Here is a 24672-nt window from a genome sequence, read left to right as displayed (position 1 = left end):
AAAGATAATTGAGTTTGCCTTATTTCCATTTATATTTTTCAGCTTCTACTAGCATTTTTAGTAATTTAACATTGTTAGTTTGTATTTTAATGACCTCTTTGTACTCTCCCCTGCCCCCTTGGTTTTTTCGTTTGTGTGTAATTCTGGTGAAAATGAATTAGGAAAAGAGATTGATGAGATCGGATAACTCAGCTTTCTAGAATATATGTTATCTTTTTTCTCATTAAGTAATGATATGCTGCTTCTTTATAGGACTGAAATGAACCTGCGGAAGCAGCAGTGAACCTTTAAAGATGCATACAGGGCTGCATAAAGTGAAGAGAGAAACTAGAGAAACCAATGAAGTAAAGAAAAAGTATGTTTCCCAGGTAAATAGTATGTTTCTGAATTTTAGCAAGTTTCTTAACATAACAGTTACCATAACTATACAATGCCTACCTTTATAGCCATATTTCATCTTCGCTGTTAAACATTATTTTCTCCTCTCTGTTTTTATTGCTGAGCTTTTTGATCAAATTATTCTTTTTTGGATGTTCTTTTTTTAAAAAATATAAAAATATGTATTAAATATGCAGTTTAGGTAATTTATTAGATCACTTGATAGACCTGTTGTCTCTTAGTTGCCCACTACTAGATATTATAAAAGAATGTGTGTTTTGAGTCTATAATGTACAGGTTTAGTACAAGGTCAACTGGGTGCAAAATTTATACTTCTGCTTTATTGAATGACTGACTTGAAAAACTAGAATGCTAGTTTTAATATCAATTTCCTAAGCTATATTCTACAAGATGTGCAGCCCTGCCCTCAGGAATAGGAAGCATTTTTCAAAGCTAAATTTAATACTGAAGACAAAGTAGACTGGCAACTAATCAATGTAAATAGACATAGCCTTCACTCGATAAGATAGATGTGCCCTAGTAAAGTTCTATTTACTTATTTATTTGAGTTGGGAACTCAATTTGTTCTGTTATTCAGCCACTCAGAAGCTGAGAGTTTGGGTTTTTTTAGTTTTTGTTGTTAAAGTTTTTTAAATAAAGGAAATCTATTATGTTATTTTTATTATAAAGTTAAGAGCCTTTCTCCAGTATGCTGAGTAGAAATTTTTGGAAAGAAAGGGGAGGAAATGGAGTCAGAGTCATTGGTGGTATATAGTGCTGGACGTTCTGTGCACAGCATCTCAGCTTAGACATGGCAACATCACTCCTTCTCCACAAGCTTGGGGTCACCAAGCCCAGGGGAATTTTTCTACAGGTGTAGCTTTTGGAACATCCTGCCTCATGCTGGACTGCAGCAGGGCTACTGTTGGATATATGATATATTCTAGCTTGCTCATTCTTTACCTTTGAGTCATCAGGTTGAGTAAAAAGAATTCAGTGGCCTTGTACATCAATCCTCTAAGCTAAAAATGGCATAAGACAAGTTTATTTACAAGTAAACTTGTACACACATTTTCTAATGTTCATCTTCACACTTAAGCCTACTCCCACATAGCCACATGGTTCTTGCCCTCCTCCTCCTCTTCCTCCAGGTTTCTGTTGTCAGGGCAAGTTAATAGGAAGGGCAAAGCCAAATTGGAGTCACCAGGAATTTTCTGTTATGTCAGTCTCTGTACCTACTACCTGGCAACACTGAGCCATCTTGCCTAACTTCAGCTTACCTCATTCCTTCCACTCCACTCGTACCTACCAAGTATGATGTTTTGTGTAGTCTACATATCATGCATTTTGTTTCACCTTTAAGATCTTTTAAAATTGATGTTTCACTTTTAAAGTTATATACCATTTGACTCCGTAATTGCATTTCTAGGAATTTATCTCTTATCCAGGTATGCAGGTAATCCTATACCACCTCAGCCTCCATTAAATCCTCATGCATGCTTCCTATCACAGTAGCACTTGGACAGAGACTAATTATCTTTTGCTGCCATCATTTTGTTGCTGGCCATGGGTCATGTCCCCTTCCAATAACTTGGGCAACTTCTCCTCTCAGTGGAATGGTGACATTTGCACAGTAGCTAACTATATTCCCTTTCAGGTTGCTTTTTTTGAACTCCTGTTACCTTATGGCAGTCTTTCTCTTCTCATTTGTGAATATCACAGATGGATATACTTTTTGGATTGCATTTTTTTATATTTAGATCATTAAGCATATAGTAGTGGTGTTTCTACTTGGCTATACATTAGAATCACATCAGAAGCTTTGTAAAATACTAATTCCTGGTCCCACCCTACCCCTCCCCGCCCGTCATCCCTGAGATTCTCAGGCAGTTTTTCTGGGGTGAAGTATAGGCAACAGCCTTTTAAGAAGCTGCCTGGGTGATTTTCATTTGTGGTCAAGTTTGAAGACTAGAAATACTATTGATTTTTCTATATTCGTGATGACTCTGGCTGCTTTAAACTCATCATAACCATTTAAGTGATTCTTCTGGGTTTGTAAGTATACAATGGAATTATATATAAAAGCACTTTTGCCTGTGCCTTTACCTTACTTGTATTTTTTATTCATTTTCGTGTTATTTTGTATTGGAAGGAACTTCTGATACTATATTAGTTAACAGTGATGATAAAATGCTTCTTCGTTTTGTGCCTATTTTTAATGCTACATGGCTTTCTTCTTCCTCAAAGTATAATACTGGCATTTAGATTTAAATGGATACTTTAAAAGTATAAGGAAGTATATTATTTTTGTTATTTGTGTTAGAGTTTTTAAGAATAGATGTTGGATTTTAACAAATGAATTTTTGGCATCTGTTAATATGACACTATAAAAAAACCTATTCCTAGATTCTGTTTACTGTTAATTTCTTTGAAATTTTTGAGCATGAATTCTGAGTAAGCTTTTTCTATAGTTTTCTCTCTTTGCATTTTCTTTAGCCAGTTTTAGAATCTGGTTGGTAGAATAAACTAGTAACCTATATCTTGACCTTAAATTTTAGGCACGATTTTTATGCTGTGAATTGTTTGTTTCTGGAGAGTTTGAAAGGATTCACTAATAATCAGACTCGTTTTTGTGGATGTGTACTTATTTGATTTTATTTTGAATATATTGGTCTAGCTAGGTATTTTATTTTTGCCAAGTTAAAATTTTACATTTTTAATAGGAAATCCTTCTGTTTAGTTTTATTCAAATTTATTGACACATACATAGTATTCCCCTACAATTTTATTGCCTCTTTTAATGTCCTGCTTTTCCAATTTCATGCATTTCTTCTTTTTTTTTTTGTAATTAAATTTACCAGTGCTATCACTTTTCGTTTCTTCACGAAAACTTTTAGTTGAAAGATAAACTTTAAAAATGCCAAAGGAGGTAGTGATAAGTCAGTTTCCCATTCCTGTTCCTCAGGCAATCTGTTCTCCTTTCTTAGGCAGCACCTCCCGCCAATTTGTTGTGGTCCTTCCAAAGTAGTTTGGTTTCTGCTTTCAAATATCTGATTCTTTTCTTTTAAAAGAAGGGTGGGGGGTTGAGTGGGGAGAGAAGTTCCATTTGGGGTTTTTTTTTTTTTTGTCATTTATTTCTCAAGATTATTTTAGTTGCATGTTTAGTTTTTGTGAGTTTGTTTGTTTGTTTTTGACAATACTTAAAGCAATGCTTGTCCTTGATTCTTTTTTCCAGTCTATAGATTTCTCTTTTAACGATTTTGGTACATTTTCTAACTTCATTATGTCTTGCAAGCAAAATATTGTTGGATTTTGTCTTCAGTCAGTCTTGAACATTCTATAACTTATGCGTGAATTTATCTTCTTTAATTTATGGTTGATTTTGCATTTGTTGTGTTTTCTATATATAATTTATTTCTTAATTTTTATATTTCTTATCTCTTCTGTTATACCTTTTGTTTTATGGAATATTCTTTCCTTTCCACTTTTAAACAAATTTTAAAGGTGAACAAACTTTCGAATTCTTAGTGCTAAAAATAACATTTTTTCTTTATTAAAGCAAAAACAGGAATTTTCCTTTCCTTCCATAAAAGGAAACTCAGTTTCTCCCTGTTTTGGCATTCCCTCTTCCTATTCCTTATCTACTCCCTCGTTATTTTTTCTTTCACATTTTACATTGTTTTGATGAGGTGTACTTATTCTTCTAAACTTTAGCCTGTTATTCATAAGTATTTTGCTATTCTTGATTCAGTTAACAGCCACTAAGGCCATACTCTGAGATGGACTGACACTGAGCCAGGTGCAGGTGATACAAAAAATAAAGGCAGTTCTGTCCCTGCCTTCAAGGTCCCCGTTCTGGTTGAGGAGGTATCGTGCATGCATATCAACAATGGCAAAAGACGTGATATGTCAGGTGTCCTGGAGACATAGAGGGAGGGAGGGAGGGAGGGAGTCATGTTTATTGAATCAGCAAAGGCATCCTGGGAGCCTGTACTAATAGGGCTTTGTGAGCTAATGGATAAAGCAAAAAAGGGCAAAGCCTGAAGGTACCCAGTTTCATTGCCTCAGTTCATCAAAGCCTGAAGGTCTCCAAGTGGCTGGAGATGAGACTGGGCAAAGGTATGTTGGGGCCAGATGATGAAGCACCTTGTATGCCTGTTTGTTTCTGTGGGCTGGACCACAAAGGGTTTAATGCAGGAGAGTACCACGCTCAAGTTTATTTTTAGGACAGCGACTCTGTCATATGCAGCATGAAGTGCAGGGAGAAAGTCAGTTAAGCAGCTGTGGCCGTCATCCAGGTGAGAGATGATGGGAACTTGAGCAAGGTGGTAGCAGTAGTGATGGAGAAGAGTAGATGAGGTGTTTTGAGGCAGAATCTAAAAGTACTAATGCCTGACTAAGGGGAGATTGGGAATTAGAGAATAACTCAGGATTTTGTTTGTTTGTTTTAGGGAAGGTAATAATGTATAGAAATATTGACCAACTTATGGAGTGGGGTAAAGTATGTGGAGTGGGTAGCAGAGACTGATTTGGAGAGACAGGAGAATTTATTTTAGGATTCGTTGAATAAATCTTCAAGAGGTCTAGAAACACATATCTAAGAACAGTTGGCAATATGAATCAAAAACTCAGGTGAGATGTGGGGGCTGGAGATAAAGATGCGAGACACACTTGCCCTAAGGAGGATGTCAAAGCCATAAGAATAGATATAAACCACTCCCATTCCCCCACCCCAGGTAGAGCATATAAACAGAAAATAAAAGGGCTCAAGATGGCCTCTTGGCAAAGACCAGTCTTTATTAGAAATTGAAATATTCTGAGCACCATAATATATGCCCAGTACGGAGTGGTGAGAGCTTTTTCAGATGGCATTACTTTATCTTCTGAATAGCCCTGCATGTGAAAATTGTTACTACCCTACTTTGTGGGCCAGAAAACTAAGGCTCCAATCCACTGTTAGCCAGCTAGTAAGTGGGATTGCAAACCAGGCCTGTACGCATGTTGATACTAGAGGAAGAGGTCGGGGAGAAGCAGACAGAGTAGTATGGAAGAGATGACTTCCTGCAAGGGGCAGTGACCAGCAGTGGTCATTCACCCAGAGGTCTAGTAGGATAAGGAGAAGCTAAGCCACTGCTTTTCTTAGCTAGAAAACTGATAGTGATCCCAGCATGCTCAGTCCCCACTGAGTACCTCAGTCAGCTCTCACTGAAGTCAGAGGAGCTGAGGATATGCAGACAGCAGCTGTTGACTGCGGCTCTTGGAGACAGCTTGATGGTAGAGGAATGACAAGGGCACCTGGTCTGGGGGGTGGCATCATTTTGTTTGTTTAGAAAAGACAGCTTGAAGTATTCTGATTTGCTCATCTTTTTTTCTTTCAGGTCTTACATTTTAGTCTTGTCTTAACTCTGGGCTTCTGTTACTAAAAAGAAAAAAAAATCAAAAGTAACTGCTGGATTCTCTTTCATGTAATCTGCTTGTTTAACTTGTTTACTTGGAGTTCTTTTTTTTTTTCACTGTGCCTTCTACACATTGTTTTCAGATGTTTCTAGGCTGTGTCTTAGTGACCCTCTTTGATTGCTAAATATGTGTGAGACCCTGGGAGCGCCGCCTTGTCTCTTTCTCAAGCTTTTCCATTCTGGGAGTGGTTTTCTTCTGTAATTTGAATCTTTTGTTCAATTCAGCTTCCTTCAGAACTCTAATTCATAAACTGTCTCTCCTCCAGATGATAATTTGTTCTTTCATTCTTTGACAACAGGAGAGTGCAGAGCTAATAATGTGCACTCTGGAACTAGGCTGCCTGGGTTTAAATTCTGGTTCTACCAGCTACTAGCTGAGTGGCCTTGGACAAGTTACTTAGCTTCTTTGTGCCTCACTTTCCTCATCTGTAAACTGGTGGCAATAATAATACCTATTAGCAAGGGTTGTGATGAGTGTTAAATGCACTACTGCATGTGAAATGCTTAGAATGAACAGTGTGCAATGCATGTGCTCCACCATTGTTAGCTGTTCTGTTGTTGTTCTTGTTGTTGTTATGGGGGAAAATAGTAGGAGAGATGAACTTTTGCTGATTGTCATTTGGACCACATAAATAAGTGACAAATTTATGGATTATCGCAGCTTTACTTGATAAATGAGAAATAGACAACTCCTGGGAACCAGATAGCATTCCTTCAAGTTTTTAAGCGATTCAGCAATGAACAATTTTAACTTTGGTCCAGATGTGGCATTAGAGTTGCACATGTCCACTGGGTGACCTCATGTTCCCCAAGACAGTGTTCAATGGATTTCTCTTACAGTCCATAAAATTTTTATTTCTACCTTACTGAATAGCTCTTATCTAAAAAATTATTTAATTTTGCTCATCCTATCTGCAAATAACAGATGCGGGCCAATCAGCACTCAAAATTAAGTAATTTACCTGAAGTCTATGGTGGGGCTGGGATTTAATTAAGCCAATGGCATCTGATTCCAGTGATATGAAAAGGAAAAAAGGTTTACTGGAATATATATACATTAAACTATCTATAGTACTGTTTTAGTTCAAGCTACTGTAATAAAATACCATAGACTGGGAGGCTTATAAACAACAGAAATTTATTTCTTACAAATCTGGTGTCTGAAAGTTGAGATCAGGGTATCAACATGGTTAAGTTGGGGCGAGGGCCCTCTTCTGAGTTGCAGACAGCCTTTTTCTTGTCGTATCCTCATACGGTGGGGAGGAGCGAGAGAGCTCTCTGGGATCCCTTTTATAAGGGCACTAAGCTCATTCGTGAGGACTCCACCCTCATGATCTAATCACCTCCCGAAAGCCCCGCCTCCTAATACCATCACATTAGGGGTTTGAATTTCAACATGAGTTTGGAGAAGGTGGGAGAAGGGTACACTAACATTCAGTCCATAACAAGTACCAATGTCTAAAGGTGTGTTTTTGAGCTCTCCACAATTTTTTTTGGACAATAAAGATGTGCTATTTTTATAAACAATAGAAAAATAAAACTCATTGAACAAACAAAAAAATAATAATGAAGTGCTTTCATGACAGAGAGTAAGGGGAAATCCATCACTTAACCTCTTGGAATTTTTTTGTTTTTGATCTGTTTGTTTTCTCTAATATAAAATATTTGTTGTTTAATATTTTGTTAAATTTACTGGGGTGACATTGGTTAATAAAATTATACAGGTTTCAAGTGTACAATTCAGTAATATGTCATATATTACATTGTGTGTTTACCACCCAAAGTTAAATTACCTTCCATCACTATATTTTCTATCCCCTACCCTTATCTCCCCGCTCCCCTCTGGTAACCACTAAACTGTTGTCCATGTCCATGAGTCTCTACTTGTTTGTCTTGTTTATTGCTTGAAGTTTTTAAGGAAAGTGAGGAGGCTTGTGAATGAGGAGCCAGTAGTCCTTTAAGAAACTCTTGACAGAATTTGCATAGTTTCAAATAAACTCCTTCAACATATTTACTAACTATAAAGGAAAGAAAAAGTAGTAACTTTATGTGGAGAAATCACCTTAACCAGGTGGTCAAAGTCAACATCACCAGTATTAAGACATAGCCGCATCATGAACCCCATGATATGATGCACTAAGATATCACTTAGTACCTGGAGCTCTCTGAAGATATTGCTGCAGTGTTTGCTGCTGAGGCCAGAATGGCCTGAAAATTGGTGCACATCCATGCAGAGATGACCAGACAAGTGGTCCTCTGGAGACATATGTAAATGAAGGTCCCTTCTTGGTTATTAAGGAGCAGCAAAAACTAGAAATTATAATATGTTCCATGAAGAATGTTGTACAGGGACAGCAAATTGGGAATCTAGGAGGATTTGGAGGGTAGGACTCAGAGTATATCTCTCTCTGTCCACAGAAGCAGGGAGGTTGCACTGGTCTGGGGCAGACATTCTGGTTGCTGCATATTCTGGGCTTGCTACATACGCGGACTGAGAAGCTTCTTAGAAACTCTAAAGTTGTTGGTTAGGCGGCAGCTTAATTAGAGATTCTATCTCCCAAATGCAGTGTCCTGATGTTAGGAAAGGACAGCTCTGGCTAAATGACAGGAGCAGTGAGGCTCCTGGAAAGCCATACCCTCTCCAGAATGGGTATCTCCATTGAGTTTATTTGGTATTAAACCAGTTCTGCCCCACCCAATTAAGAATTTAATAATCTCAGTGAATCATATTTCTGAATTTATAAAGCTGGGACTAGACCATTTACTTATTTAGTCAACACATCTTTTGTGAGTACCCATTAGGTGCCAGGCACTGTTTTAGTCCCTGAGAAAACAATAGTGAGCAAGATGGTCATGGAGCTCGCAGGCCATGAGATTGTTCCTCTGAGCCTGAATCAGCCAGCCCACCTACCTCACTCTGGGTGTCTCTGCTAAAAAGGCTTGGTTTTCACCAAGATGTATATAATCCTAAAAATTTAAAATCTGATTACCTTTATTTTATGTTCTTTTAATTTCCTTCCAACAGTGCCGAAAAGATGTTTTCACTTGTACTTCATATGCTTAATTTACATGATTTTGAAGCACTATTTGGTGCCTTTAATTATAAAAGATGCCCCTCTCCTGGCCACTCCCCTCAGATTCTGATGTTGAAGATACTTTGGTAAGGCTTAGTGGGTTTGCTCAGTGCCTACAGCAATCAGAAATGTGTTTACCAAGGCATAGCAAGCTCTGAGAGGTGTGGCATGGCCAGCTGGCAGCATCCAAAGGGAGCCACCTCTTCTTTGCTGCTGTGTGGACGTTTCTCCCTTCCTGAATTTAATCTCTTGGGTCCAATTCCAAGTTGAAACTCAAAGCAATGAACCAACTACAATGGTGCTAGTTAACTCTATTCTACAACACTGTTAGTAAGCTCTTCCCTAGCCCGCCCTCCAGAGGCTCTGGGCCTTCTTATTGAGTAGAGATATGTCTTCATGCCTTGAGCTGGCAAAATGGTAATGGTTATCAGATAGAAAAATCAAGGGTAAGTTATTGGTTGACAATTAATTTGGAAGACTCAGCTCTACTAACCTAGTGGAGTATATGAACGATCGATCATTTTTTCAAAGTACTTTTGCAGAACAAAATCTACATTCATCAGCAGAGCTTTCCACCATCTGACCCTGATCCCTTTCCAGTCACAAATCTTCTGTCCTGCCCCTACCTACCTTTCATTTAGCTCTAGTAGGCTACCATGTACTTTAACACTCTAGTAGGCTGTACCATGTACTTTAACACTACCAAGCTTTTCCTTCTCCTTCTCTGCCTTCAAGTCCCAGATCATCAAATGCTACCACCTTGAAACCTTCTTTTGTCTTCTTCAGTCATTATTATCAGTCTGTTTTTCCGGCATCCCAAGCCTATTGTAGTACGTCTCCTATGGTACACATCACACACCACTTTGTGTTTTTAAACAACAGATATTTTTTATTAGGGAAAAAAAACAAACAAAAAAATTCCAAGAAGTTAGGTGATTGATTTCCCCTTACTCTTTGTCACGGAAGCACTTCATGGCTTTTTCCTTTCCTGGATTTCCACTCCTTGACGTGTCAGAGACTTGGATGTTCATCTTCATATCCTGTAAGTATCCAGCATAGTAAATTTGCTAACAGTGTTCAAGCCACTGTCTAAGCAGTTTATATGTATTGTCATGTTTAATTGTCAGAATAATCCTGTGAGAGACATTTGTCATCCCCTTTTTTTCGTCGATGAGGAAACTGAGACTCAAAAAGGGTAAGGATTTTGCCCAAAGCTACAAAATAGTGGAGTAGGTATTGGAACCCAGGCAGTCAGTTAGGAGTCTGGGCTTCTAACCGCTACTTAATTCTGGAATAATGTGCTAAAATGCACATGCTCTTTACTGCGTGCTATACTGGCATAATAACAGCTAGCATGTATCGAACACCAGCTATTAGGCAGGAACTAGGCTAAATGTTGTAAGTTTATCATCTTAATCCTCACAAAAATCCCATGAGGCATGTGCAGTTATCGTTCCATAGATGAGGAAACTGAGATTTAGAGACTTGAGGTTAAACAACTTGTACTAGGCAGTAGTACAGTATGTGCCTATTAAGTGTTTGCAGGTAAATGAACAAGTAGCTGTATGACAATAGGGAGAGGGTGTGGGGAGAGAACTAACATGTTTCAAGTGTCTTCCATTTTTTTCCGTAGGAAATTCTTACCCAACATTTTATTCTGAAAAATTTCAAACAAATTTGAAAAATTTGTTGAAAGAATTTTACAGTGAGCAGCCATACACCCACTACCAGGTTTTGACCATTAACATTTTATTCTATGTGCTTCCTATTCCTCTATCCAGCCATCTGTTCATCATGTTTTTTATGTATTCCCCCTCAGTGCTTCAGCATGCATATCACTGAATAGAGGTCACTATCTGTTTTACAGGTTTTTTTTTTTTTTGAGGTAAGATTTATACATTTATAATTAAATTTGCAGTTTAACTTTAACTGTACATTTGCTGAGTTTTGACAAATGGATACACCTGTGTAACCCAAAATATCACTACCAAGATTTAATCACCCAGAAAGCTGCCTCATGTACCTTCCCAGTGAATGCCCACCCCTACTTCCTAGAGGAATGTCTACTATTTTTGTGTTGTATATTTATGGTTTTTTTGTTGTTGTAGTTCCAAAGGAATTTAAGTTGACTCATTCAGGTCTATAAAATACAGCAGGAAAACATAAATGAGAAGTAGGTGGGGAAACAAAACTAAGTTAGGAATATTAAATAGAGCCAGGAGAGCACCTATGATATGCCAGGCATTTTTATAAATAATGTATTACTTAATCCTCATAAGAGGTATGCATAATTATTTCCATGTTATAGATGGATAGGCTGCAAAGTTGTGTAGCTAGTAAGTAATAGAGACACTCTTTGACTCCAAAGTCCTTGCTTTTTCTGCTCTAGCACCCAAAAAGTAAGACAGCAGGTAAGATAAAAGCTTATTTTGAAAGTTAATATGGTCTCAAATAATATTTGCTCAAGTATTTGTAAAAATTATGTTAACTCTTTATGTTGATAGTTTAGCTATGGGAGATGGCAAAGGTGGGGGCACTAAAATAGTCCTGTCGTATTTGCACCTCAAGGTCAAGGTTAGCTTTGAGTTATCTTGTATGGCTGTAGAGATGGGATTCCATATCCTCAAAAGAGAAAAAGTCACCTTTTCTAGAATCGGTGATAAAAATGGAAAGTCTTGAAATGGCCCCATTGAGTGTTAAATAGAGCCATAGCAACATCAGCAAGGAAATAGCTTATTTATGAAAGTCTTGGCCAGAGCTTTCAGCTTTGACTTTAATAAGATTCATTTGTTTCAAGGTCTAATAGGAGATCTTAGAAATCATGGTATCTGCTACCTTCTGCATTTGACATTGAATCTCCTTTATATTAACAGAGTGGATATACAAAAAAGGGCAGGGAAGAACTGAGCATTTCTTTGAGGTTTCTTACTTGAAATTCCAGAAAGAGGAATTGTAGTAGGAAGGTTGTCATACAGCTCCTTGATAAAGTTGGGGAGAGACTTTGAAAAAAAAGGGACGATGGTGTTAAATCGATACTGACTTAGCAATAAAAAAACAGAAGAATTTCCTCTCTGGACTGTGGCCCCCAGTGTGGTGGGATGATACTTGTGTTAGGCTCTGTTGAGCTATGAGGACCAAGACATGCTCATGTGGCCTTGGGGGTGATGGAGTGAGGACACATGGGAACCAACTCAGTGGTCTGACCTGTAGAGACCTAGAGCAGTGACTCTGGAGACCACCAGAAATGAGGCAGGTGTCCAACAGTCTGCGCTGCCGTTCACAGTCTCACACCCCTGTGTGTCTGCTTCCTTACCACTCCCTGCCCCCATTCTCTGACTACCACGCCCAAAGCTTGCAAAGAGAACATTTTCCGGATGTTCCAAGCCTTCTGCCTTTGCCCTTGGTCCTCTGGGGAGCAAGGAAGTGGGTAGACAGCCAAGTAGAAAGATCACGTTAATGGTGGCTACCAATGATAAATATTAGTTTCTCCTCCCTAGGCAGCAACACAGTTCATCTTTAAGAGACTGCTTTAACTGAAAAGGATTTTTTAAAAATTATATTGTTTTCTGCTTATAAAAGCCATTCATTCTTATGATAATCTAAAAATATATAAGAAAGTATATAATGAAGATAATTGAAGTTCCTGTTAGTGATATCTTGATAGCATTCTTTTTAGGCATTTACTTAAAAATTGTTTACATACGGTTGAAGTCATTCTATATATACATTTGTATTTTGCTTTGAAAATATATATTTACTTATTTAATTATCATGTTACAAAATATATTCTAAATATTTTCCTATATCATTAAAATTATTCATAAGCATAATTTTAAATAGCTATTGATATTCTAACTATTGTATGGACAGTACTCTATTTTCCACCTACCTGCTTAATGAATTTGAAGTGAGCTTCTTGTGAACAACATAGTCAGGTGGTATTTTTATCCACTCTGCCAACCTCTACTTTTTAATTGATGTATTTAGACCATTTATATTTAAGCTAATTATTGATGTATTAGGGCTTTAATCTGTCATTTTATCATTTATTTTGTTTCCTGTTTCTCTTTTCTTGCCTTTCTCTGGATTACTTGAAAATTTTTTAGGATTTATCTTGACTTAGTAGTAGTGTTTTTGAGTGTATCATTTCCTTGGTGGTTGCTGTGGGTATGACAGTATACATAGTTGACTTACAACAGTCTTACTGATATAAATCTTTTACCACTTTGAGTGAAATGTGGAAATCTTCCTTCCATCTAGGTGTCTCTTTACCTTCCTTCCCCCCTTTTAAATACAATTATCTTGCGTATCAGATTGGGTTATGATTTTTTCAGTCATTAAATATGATTTATAAAACTCATGAGGGGAAGGATAGTCTACTGTATGTATTCATATTTTTCTTTTCTTTATTTCTTCCTCTTGCTCCAGGATTTTTTCTTTTATCATTTCCTTTCTTTTCGAGGAACTTCCTTTAGCTATTCTTTAAAGGTAGGTCTTCTAGCCACATAGTCTTTTTGTTTTCCTTAGTCTGAGAATGTCCTTTCCCTTCCAGTCTTGAAGTATAGTTTCCCCCAATATGGAATTCATGGTTGACAGTTCTTTTCTTTCATCACTGAATTTGCTACTCTCTTCTGGCCTCCATGGTCTTAAATGAGAAGCCTGTTGTCATTTGAATTGGTATTTCCTTATAGGCAATGTGTTGTTTTTCTCTGCTTTCAAGAGTTTTTCTTTGTCTTTATCAGAAATTTAGTTATCTTGTGTCTTGGCGTGTGGATGTTTTTGGGTTTATCTGATTTGAGGTTTGCCCAGGTTCTTTAATCTGCAGGTTTTTGTGTCTTTCACCAGGTTTGGGAAATTCTCAGTCATTATCTTTCTGAATACTCTTTCAGCCCCTCTCTTTCTACCCTCCTTCTGGGACTTTGATGATGTGAACATTGGATCTTTTGTTATTGTCTCACAAGTGGCTGAGGCTCTTTTAATTTGTTTTCAGTCTACTCTCTTTTATTCATACTGGATAAGTCCTATTGATCTATCTCCAAGGTCACTGATTCTATCCTCTGTCACCTCCACTCTATTATTAAGCCCATGTAGCAAGTGTTTATTTCTGTTATTGTATTTTTCAGTTCCATAATTTTCACTTGTTTTTTTATAATTTCTATTTCTTTGATGAGATTTTCTATTTTTTCATTTGTTTCAAGAGAATTTGTAATTGCTTGTAGCAGCATTTTTATGATGGCTGCTTTAATATCATTTGTAAGCTAATTTCAACATCAAATTCATCCTGGTGTTGTTATCAATTGGTTATCTTTTCTCATTCAAGTCATGGTTTTACTGGTTCTTGGTGTGATGGGTGATTTTTCAGTTCTATACTGGACATTTTGTCTGTCATGGTAGGAGTCTCTGGGTCCTTTTTTTTTTTTTTTTAACCAGGAAATCACCATGATTAGGTTTAGAACACAAGTTGGATCTACCCTTGTGGATTGTAGTTCCAATGACAATTTACTTTTCAGAGCCTTTGCTGTTACTATTTTGGTCTGCTTGGCTTATCTGGTGCAGCTGGGGCTCTCACTGGTCCCTGCTGGTGCTATGTGATGTGAGGGGGGAGGCTGTTCCACAGGCAGTGCTGCCCGGTGCCTCTAGGTGGGAGAAAGGAGTCTCCATCCTGCTGGGATGAAGAGTACTTCCTGGTAGCTCTGCAGTGCTTCCCCCAGCATTTTTCATTATCCCTGGGATCCTGATCAATTCTCCTTGTTGGTGCGGCCAGCTGGCCTGGTATTGTCAGCAGAACTCCCCTTCTAACATGGGGAAGGATATGCCTACCTGAGTTGCCATCTGTTGCCAGCTGGGGATTGGGAAACATTGGGACTGGGCCACCTTCTTCAGTTGCATAGAGGTGGCGCTGGCGGTGGGTGTCATAAGATGCCTTGCTGCTATATTGTTCCTCCAGTCCTGCGGTTCCCTAACCTGTTTGCCTGCCTTTTTTCCACCTTTCAGATTTCTCCTTTGACGGCCACGTTTGTTATTTCCAGGGTTTGTAGTTGTACTTAGCACGGAGGCTGGGGAGAAATAAGTTATGCCATCTTGTCTGGACCATGACAGTTTTTTATTCAACCATTCGACTTTTGGATGATTAAGTTGTTTTAAATGTTGAGTACTGTAGATATCATGACAGGGGACCTTCCAACAGCTTTGGAATCTGAAAGGCTTCCTTACTCCACAGACCCATGGGCCTGGGCCTGGTTGGCTGCCCAGTACAGACTGTTACTCATCTGTCTTCTGCTTACTTGGCTGATGATGTCAGTTCTTCACGTCTGCTTTAAAGGCAGGCATTTCTTGTTCTTCTTATGCTCGTTGAATAATGCAGTAGTTTGTCACACTTCTAGTGTGATTAAAACAGACTATCGCCTTTGTAGAGCCTTTTCTTAGCCTATCCTTTTGGTCAATTTTCTCTTTTGGCAAAGATTTTATGTTAAATTCAGCAATGTAAATTGTATTGAACTGTGATTTAACTATGAAATATTTAATTTTTTATGTGAACATTTCTATTTCAAGGCTGTAAAACAGTGACCAAGTTTTTTCATAAATTAATGTGAAAAGTTTTCTACATTTTCCACTTGCGAATGAAAAATTTGAGGTCATCTAAGTTCTTCTACATAAATGTTTCTTTAAAAAAATCAGAATGGGAAATCCTTTATATTGGAAGCCATGAACCTCTTTGTATAGTTTACAATAATAGTTTTTTGCACAAATAATTTCAGGTTAAAATGCATACTACTTATTCCCACCCATTTCCTTTATTGGCCGTGACACACAGGAATTACGCCCATTGCTTGACTAACCTTTCTGACCTTTTGTTACTTGGCTATAAATTGACTTGGGTCTTTTGCAAAAACACTGTCAGGGGGGAAAAATCTTTTTGTTAGAACCCAGCCAATTCCTGCTTCAGTGCAGAACAGTTTGTTCTCCTGAAGAAATGAGCCAGTTCAGTGAACAGAAAAACATAGCCATAAACTGGCATCGCCAGAAACTGCAAAAACGATTGCCCATGATCATTCCACAGAGCAGGGACTTCTTAGAGTTGTAACCACATGAAAATGGTTTCTTTTTCTGAGTTCTAGCAGTCACCAACCTTTTAACATTTTAAATGGGGACATTGTGGAACCCTCCCTCTGCCTACTCTCTCAGTCGCGGACTGCTATTGTAGCATGTAGCGCGTGCATTTTATTTGATCTTCCCACTAAGCTGGAAGCTTCTTCTGTTCAACAATACAAATATTTTCTGACTGCTCTGTGCAAGACTGAGTCTTGGGTCCATCCCTCAAAGAAGATTTTTATAGTGGCCTAGCGAATTACAAGAAAACATGAAAATTACAGCATGGCAGGTGTAGTAACAGAAAAATGTACAAGACACAGCGTCAGTAGTTGACAGACTGTCTCAGAAGTGGAGGCATTAGAGTGAAGTCTGAAGACTGTCTAGGAGTTTGCCAGCTAGATGAGAGGAGAGGAGCATTCTGGGCTGAGAGTATGTAAATTGATGAGTGACGAGACAGCATAGGGGTACCGGGTACTATAAGTAGAATTGCTTGGGTATAAAGTATGGAGGGAAAGGAGTGCTGGACAGTGAAACTGGAGAGGGACAGGGACCAGATAACATGGATCTCAAATGCCACTTGAAGTAGTTCGGAGTTAATACTGTAGGTCATGGGGGCTATGGAAGGGCTTGAAACAGGAGGATGGCCTGGGCAGAGTTGAAGTGAGAAGACGTGGGTTTGCAAGGAGCCATGAGCTCAGAAAGGGTGGGTTGGACCAGATGAAGGACCACAACACTGGGCTAAAGTGGGCAGAGTTTATTCTTCAAGGAATCGCTAAAGACAGTGATCTATGTGTTTTGAAAAGGTAATATGGTTGTGATAAAAAGGACCATATAGGGTGGTGGTGGTGGTGGTGCTCTGTGTGTGTGTGTGTTTGCAGGAAGTATAGGTCACTGAAGTCGCTATAGCAATCTACATATGAGAACAGGGGACAGTGCTCAGAAACCTTTGCACAGGGGCCACCTTGGTGACTGGGGAGTGTAGGGAGCAAGGAAGGAGACAAGAAGCCTAAGACTTCTGTTTAACTCTTAACGTGCCCATGCAAGGATGCTTTCACATATACTATCTCATTTAATTTTCATAGTGAACCTTGCATTGTATACACTGATACCATTCCCATTTTGTAAAAAAGAAAGCAGGTTTGGGAGCTTAACTACTTTGAGACCCAAGCGACCTGCACTAGGAAGTTGCCGAGTCAGGGCTGGAACTCAGATTTATCTGACTCCAACCATAGTGACATATCATCTTTGAATAATATGTGCTATAACTGAGCCCGCCAGTGTTAGCAAATCTCAAAATGTTTTATATACTCTCTATAAGAGCTATGCATATAAATATTACTAATATTAATCTACTGATACTTGTATTTTAGTATTAATGCTGATACAATTCATATTTTGAAAGCCTATTTTTCTTCTTAACCTGTCATCCCATGAAAACATCAAATACATGATTTTATTTCTTAAAATCTCACCACTTTGGAAAAATTGGTATCAGGGAAGGCCTAACCAAATTAGCAAAAAATATAAATGACTTGAATATACTTAGATGTAATTTTTTAATGTTCAAGTGACTGCGTATATATAACAATTTACATTAGAATAACTATGGTTTTCAGTAATTAAAACCTTTTAGGACTAACATGAAGTTCATATGATAATTTTTGGTAAATGTATGCTTTTAAAGGCCTCAGAAAGCATTTATTAGGTAACTTTAATATAGCTGAAGAAGAGGTTTACTAAGAAAAAACCATCTTCAATCCAGTTTCAGGACAAATGAATGATTCTTTTCATGAAATATTCATTCCATGGTCGTGGGGTCATGGTTAGGGCCTAGTGGGAAGATAGAAAAGAACCAAAAACAAACCTGGCCCACAACATATCAAAAATAAATTCTTGGTTACCAGATCAGCCCCTATTTAGTTATCAAAGGGAAATACTGTCCCATTTGGGAGAAGAGGCCGGAGGGTCCAGCATCCAAGTCTAATTATGGAGTGTGGCGCGCTGTGTCTTCAGCCTCTCATTTTCACCATTCCTTTGCTTCTAAAAGTGACCCCCCCCACCTCCCCAAAAAAGAATGTTTTTGAAATAGAAAAATGCTGGAAATATTGGAAAAGAATCTAAATCTTGAACTACGTCCGACTTCTTTTGTGGCATCATTAGTAAAATAAAATTTGCTGAGTTTTTAAGAAAATACTAATATCTAATGTGGCAGAGCTGTGGAACTGTAGCATGCTCCCCTGCCAAAACAAATTATATACAGCACAGGAAAAGAACGACAGCCGTGCTTTCCTCAACTGGCTGCTGAGCATAGTGGGAGAAGCACTTATGTAACTGGGTGTGCTCATTAGCTGTGCTGTAAATTCACACAGCTGGGCCTTCGCAGGTCCTTTGTTCTCCTCAGCGTTAACTCTTGCTTGCTTCCTCTGTGGCTTTGGGGCCTGTGCCTGGCACATAAGGAAATGCTGGAAATACAGAACCCAAAACACAGTCCCTGACAGTCTGGTCTAGCGGAGCAGCAAACAAGCGAGCAGCAAACAAGCAAGCAGCTACAGCTCATGTGGAGCGAGAAGCTGTGGGCCGTGGAGCTGAGAGGAGGCACAGCATGGAGGAACCTGCCAACTGTGCCTGGGGCCTGTGATCATGCTGTCAGCAAGGAGAAATTACTTGCCTCCCTGCACCTCATATTCCTCTGTTATAGAGAGATTGTAGTGCCCACACCTCAGAGGTATTATACGATGCTGTGGAATCAAATGTGGTAACTCATGCAATATGCCTTACCCAGAATGGGCACTCAGTGGGCCTTTTGTAAATATGCATTTCTTTGCCTCTATCCTTTTCTCAAACCCTCAGACCCAGTTCTGTTTTTTTCTCTTTACTGAGAAACGTGGTCTCTTTTTTGAACTCTGTCAGTATACCTCTCTTGAACCTCAAAGTTCTCTCACTTTCACCCCTTCTTTTTCTTTCCTGTCTCCCAGGAGATAAGTATCCCAATCCTTTCTACTTTTCCTGGGCAACAGCAAGCAGTGTGAGGGTGAGAGGTGTGGGAGTGGGACATGGCCTGTGAAGGTAAGGATGACGTTGCAGTCATAGACACATCACAGCTCAGTGTTCCTCCTAATCCAGGTCCCTCCAGATCTTCCTAAATAGGTTTGGGCATTCTAGGCTCCTGTAGCGTTCACTATGTCTTCCTCTCTTGCTTCTGTTTATTGAAAGGAGAAAAGAGTAAGGGTTTGCCCTTTCCAGACTGTCTAGGCCTAGAGTCTTTTCTCTCCGCCTGTAGGCGTTTTATTCCCAGCCACGGTCCCGCTGGGCATTCTTCAAAGGGACCCCACTGTGGAATCATATTCGACTCCATTTGCCCTCATATCGTCAGAGTTCATACCTGAGGGAGTTGATGAGAGAGCACTCGGTGCACACCTCTTCCCTTTTCTACCTTGTTCATGGCCTCCACTGCTCATTCTCCTCCCCAGCCCCTACATCCAGCCAGGCCCCAGTCTCTGGCACATCTTCATCTAAGGCAGTAGTTCTCAATAGGGGACATTTGACAATGTCTGGAGACTTTTTTGATTGTCACGACAAGGTGGCGGGGTGGGAGGGGCTACTGGCACCTAGTGGGTAAAGGTAAGGGATGTTGCTAAATATCCTGCAATGGACAGGACAGTGCCCCCACCCCCCAACCCCCAGGACAAAAAGTTATCTGGTCTAAAATGTCAGTACCGAGGTTGAGAAACCCTGACCTAAGGGTTTCCCACATGAGTCCCTTTCTTTGTGCTTGCCTGCCTCGTGTTCGTGGCGGGGGTTTCTGTTCACCTCACAAGCTCCTTTCCAGTGGATGGCCTCACCTCTCCACAATCTCCCCTTGTCCCTGCTCCAGTCGGAGGGAATCCTTACCCTAGGGCTTCCAAACCGTTTGTATCCATTCATTATAACACTTACCGCCCTTTGCCTTCTGACAGCCCCTTTCAACATGACTTATTCTTCCTCTTTTGAGAGCAAAGTAAGAGCTTGCTATAATGAGGATGCACTAGAAGAGTCAGTGCCACGGCATGGAATGAACACCAGACTTGGCATCAAAGAGATTCAGTCTGGTACCCGACTATAACATTCCAGTTCTGTGACAATAGACATAACTCCCCTGAGCTTTTGCTTCTACACAGGTAACATAGAGATAACAATGTCCATTTCCTAGGATTGTTTGAGGCCATGAGGAGATGCTACCACAGAACTTAGTACACAGTGGTCAGTCAAATGCAGGTAGAAACTGAAAGAATGAATACAAGGCTCCAGATGTGACCCTGAAAACAGAATTGTCTCCCAGTGCCTGGATAGCAGTGACCTTCATTCCAGATACCATCTCACCCTTACACCTTATGAGCAAGAGCAGAGCCCTACCAGCACCGGCCAGCAACACATCCTGTTCACTGGAGAAATAGCAGAGTATTGATACTTTCCCTAATCCCATTGACTCAGAGGAAATCCCATATACTTCTGACTCCCCACTGTTTTATAAGGAGATATTTCTCCCCCTCTTGGACACTGGGACCTTAGAATTATGCTCTGGAGTTTGGGAGGTCTGCCCTGACCTGAGGCAACCAGAAGTCAGGGGGCTGCTGAAGCATGAGAGGGACACCGCATCCATTCACTCCCACGACTTTCTGGTACATAGAGACTGGCACACAGGAAGTAGTATTATATTTTGTTTAGACGTTATATTACATTTAACTTTTTCCACAGTGCTAAGAGGTTAGTGACAATTGATCCCGTGGGCAAAGGCAATTTTCATGTACTCCTAGAGCTAGAGTTATAAAAGTCATATAAATATCCAACAATGTAAATACCATCTTATATTTACCCAGAGAATTTCAAACTTAATTCCTCTACGTATGGCTTATTTTTAGAACAAAGAGGAAGTCTGTATTCATCAAAGGAAGAACTAATTCCTTCTTTGGGGTAGCTATGAAATGTCCTAATGCCTGCAGAAATGTCATTGGCCTTCCATTTTTATCAATGGCTAAAGAACGAAGAAATATTACATGAGTAGGTCATATGTCAAAGGCCAGAGGACAGATGGTGCAGTGTATGATCAGTTGGACATCAGCATCCAAAGGGCTCACACAACTAGCAGCAGCATATGATGGCTTGTCTTCGCATGATGGGCCTTCTTTGGTTTCCTCAGAATCCTGAGGTACTTAACTCTACATCCCAAGACTTAGTTCTTCATTCTAATATACTCTGTTGTACTGTTCACTCTAAGGGATATTGGTGTGCTGTGGGTTAAGAGTTAGGAGCATAGCTTTGGAAGCAGGAAGATGTAGGTTTGAATCCCAGTTGTTGCCTGTTGCTTGTGTGACCCGAGTCGTGTTACTTAGCCATTTAACTCTGGTTTTCCAATTTGGAAAATTGGTCGGCGATACACAGCTCATAGGATTGTTGCGAGGGTTAGATTAAATGAGGAAATAAATGTAAAGTGGTCAGCACAGTGCCTGTCATGGTAGTTTTATCCAGTCAGTGGTGGTGATGGTCACTGGACTCCTTGAGGGCAGAGACACTGTGGATTTGAATTTTCCCATTTCCACCATATTTCTTTGCACAGAGCTGAGTATCTAATAGCACTCAATTTTTTTTTTTATTTGAAATAAGTGACAGGTACAAAAATACATACTCAGGATAATCTGATGATAATAATTTGAAGAAGTCTACTAGAAGTCATGTTTTTAAAGTATTTTAGCTGATTTTTAGAAATTTGATATCTCAGAAGGAGTCTAAAATAAGTCAGTCCCTATTCTTTGCAGTAAATTAGATCATTTGAAGGGAAAGCATCCGGACCATTTCATCCCAGTCTTCCGCTGGGATAACTTCCCTTAGTTGTGATTTACTGTCATGTCTCCTCTGCCTTCTGGAGGATCAATGTAAAGATGGCCTGTTTGAGTGTGTTTCAATGTATCTTTCCAAACTTAGTCTGCTCTCCTTACCTTTATCCATTTTCCCTTACATAGAGTCCCAGGACACGTTTCTCCTTGAGTTTATCTCCAAGAGAATTTATCTCCATATAAGAATAAACATTCGTTAAATGATCATGTGTCACTCAAAATGCACTTCCATGTTTGCCCTTGGTGTGACCTAGAATGTTTGCTGAAGACTTTGGGAAGAAGACTCCAGTGTGTTTTGAGAGGACTTCCCTCTCTGTGTCCTGGATGGTGTGGGGACTTGAAGCCTGGGACTGCTGTAGCCATCTTGCAGTGATTAGGGAAGCTGCCCCTCGGATGCGGCTAACAAAGTGGAGAGAAAGAGAACAGGCCTTTGCTTTCATCATAGAGCAGCTGAATCAAACTCAGCCTCTAGACTGTCCACTTACATGAGCCAGTAAACCCACTTTATTATATAAGCCATTTTGAATTGGGTTTCATTACTTGTTCCTTAGAATCCAAATGGAGATAAAGTTCCTTCTATTTTGTGTGTTTTAGTGATCCTGATCTGTGGACCAAGCCTCTATCTTAGAGGAGGGGGAAAAGAGATTGGAGAGCTCCATTTTGGCAAACCATGAATTGCATATGTCTTTCTGCAAATTAAATAAATTTCTTGCTTATATATTAGTATTTTTCAAATTTATCTGAAGGTTTTGATGAAATACAAATTTAGGTAAAACTACTAAATTTGTAGTTTTCTGTTATGTGTTTTTAAAATAAACAAATGTTAACAGATCACATAAACTTCTGCAAAAATGTTTTTTGGTAGTGAAGCCATTGCTTAGGTGAGTGTTTCTTTCTTCCTGCCTTCCCTCCCTCTCTTTCCTTTCTCTCTTCTTCCTCTTCCTTTCTTCCTCCCTTCCTTCCCCCTCCCTTTTTCTAAGTTTTTTCTCTAAATTCTTTATCACCCAGTTTTCCGTCTATTTAGTCTTATTAGTTATCTCAATCTCTATTAGAAATTGTTGAGATATAAGTTCTAATTAATTTTATTTAGATGGCTGCATTAAGATATAGCTTAACTTTTCAGACCTGCACCTGTGAGTTCTATACACATACTTTAGTATCAAGGGACACAAATTCAAGTCCAATCCCATGCTACAAATTGGATACTGGATGGGAACACTTGTAATTATAGTCTCTCTTCTTTTGCTAGTAAAGCAGAACACTAGGTGAACTCTTGTAATGGGTATATTTAGTAGATGCCCACTGTGTGCATATTGCCATTGCTGAAGCTGAGTGGTCCAGCACTGAGCCCTTCCCTCAGAGATCTTGCAGTTCTTTGGGAGAAAAGACACATATACCAGATACTACACGAGCCAAGGCTATATGTATAGAGGAATATATCAGTAGGCCATTCTGAAATCTCTTTCTCAGAATTACTCTACAAGAACCTGGTGTTTAATAAATGTCAGTCACTACTATTATGAAATATCCTGCTTGCTAATAAAACATATTGCTCAAATTCCCCTTTCTTTACTTTCTCTACTGTAGCACTGATTCTTGATCAGTAATTCTGAGCCTTTTTTTTTTTTTTTTGAGCAATACACCAGTTTTTTGACAGAGGCAAAATTTTGCCACCCCTCCCAGCCATGCACACAGACACAGAATCCGCTGCGAGTAAAGCATTGCAATAATTCAATTCTGTCATGGAAAAGGAACTGCTGCTGCCTCTACATAGGTATAAGTGAGCTAGCTGAACTCTATTATTTCTTTCCTATTAAATAAAGTATAGCCTAATGCAAAGGAGAGAGACTTCATATAAGGACAACCTTGGATTGTCTCCCAATTGGTTCAAAGCAAAACAAAACTTACGAATTCTAGTATTTCATGTCAGCAGTGACAAAGGTTCACTGAACGCCCCGTAGTTGCCTGGCCCTGTGTGCTGCTTCTAGAATGCCAGTGGGAACACCAGGCCAAGGTGGCCAGCTGGCCGTGGAGCCCTTATTCTAAGACTGTGCTGCCACTTTCTTGTGACACTGGAATCAGAAGCAAAAGGGGCTTGCTGCCAGTAACCCAAAGGGCTGTATTCAAGCCGTGACCTATTTTTACACTGTAATCGGGTTGGGTTTCTCATTTTCCCTCGTGAGGCAGCAATCTCACATTCTTCTGAGTGCATAAGAAGCCAATTCCCTGTTACCTCTTTGGCTTTGTTGTTTCTTTTGACATAGGTCACTCTAAACTGGGGACAAGAATATTTGCTTCTTCCCCCAGTCAGAGGGTGGGGGTTGATTTAGGAGAAAATGCAAGGATAGGAAAGCATGAACCAGGTAGGATGGATAGCTTATGAGGAAGAACAAAATGAGGTGAGGTAGAGGGAGGTGTTTAGGATTATATGTCCCAGGTTCTGCTCTTTAAATCCTAGTCATGCATATGAACTAATCACTTAGCTTATTCTTTAAATTCTGTTTGAGCTCCATACATGCTGAGTGATAAAGGCATAGTGATAAAAATATACAGCTCTTGCTTCAGCCCACAGTCATCTGGGGGAAGAAGTTTGTACCTACAGTTGCAATGCGTTGTCTCCAATGCTCCATGGGACATGGGCATGGAGGAGGGCTGTGGACTCGCCGCGTAGGAGAGGGGACTGAGGGGTGTCAGGGGAATTCCTGATTGACCTTCCTAGCCAGACTTCTGGCCTCCCAGTCCCAGCCTCTTCTCACCTCCATCAGACCACTGCCTGGTCTGTGTTGTTTGTGTCTGTTGCCA

General features: G+C 39.5%; 1 protein-coding gene across 3 annotated transcripts in view; it reads left to right on the top strand.

Moving 5' to 3' along the window:
* The first annotated feature begins 256 nt into the window (after positions 1-256).
* ZHX3 (zinc fingers and homeoboxes 3) overlaps positions 257-24672 on the top strand; it is a 64772-nt gene continuing 40356 nt past the window's right edge. For 2 of the 3 annotated variants that reach the window (XR_003043097.1, XM_006921819.3), the window contains exon 1: positions 257-368. The gene's annotated coding sequence lies outside the window, so the exon portion shown is untranslated. The remainder of the gene's footprint in view (positions 369-24672) is intronic. The other variant, XM_025039714.1, reaches the window with a different exon arrangement.

Source organism: Pteropus alecto, unplaced genomic scaffold (assembly GCF_000325575.1).
Source record: "Pteropus alecto unplaced genomic scaffold, ASM32557v1 scaffold45, whole genome shotgun sequence".
Classification (NCBI taxonomy): domain Eukaryota; kingdom Metazoa; phylum Chordata; class Mammalia; order Chiroptera; family Pteropodidae; genus Pteropus; species Pteropus alecto.
This window is presented reverse-complemented; position numbering and strand designations above follow the sequence as displayed.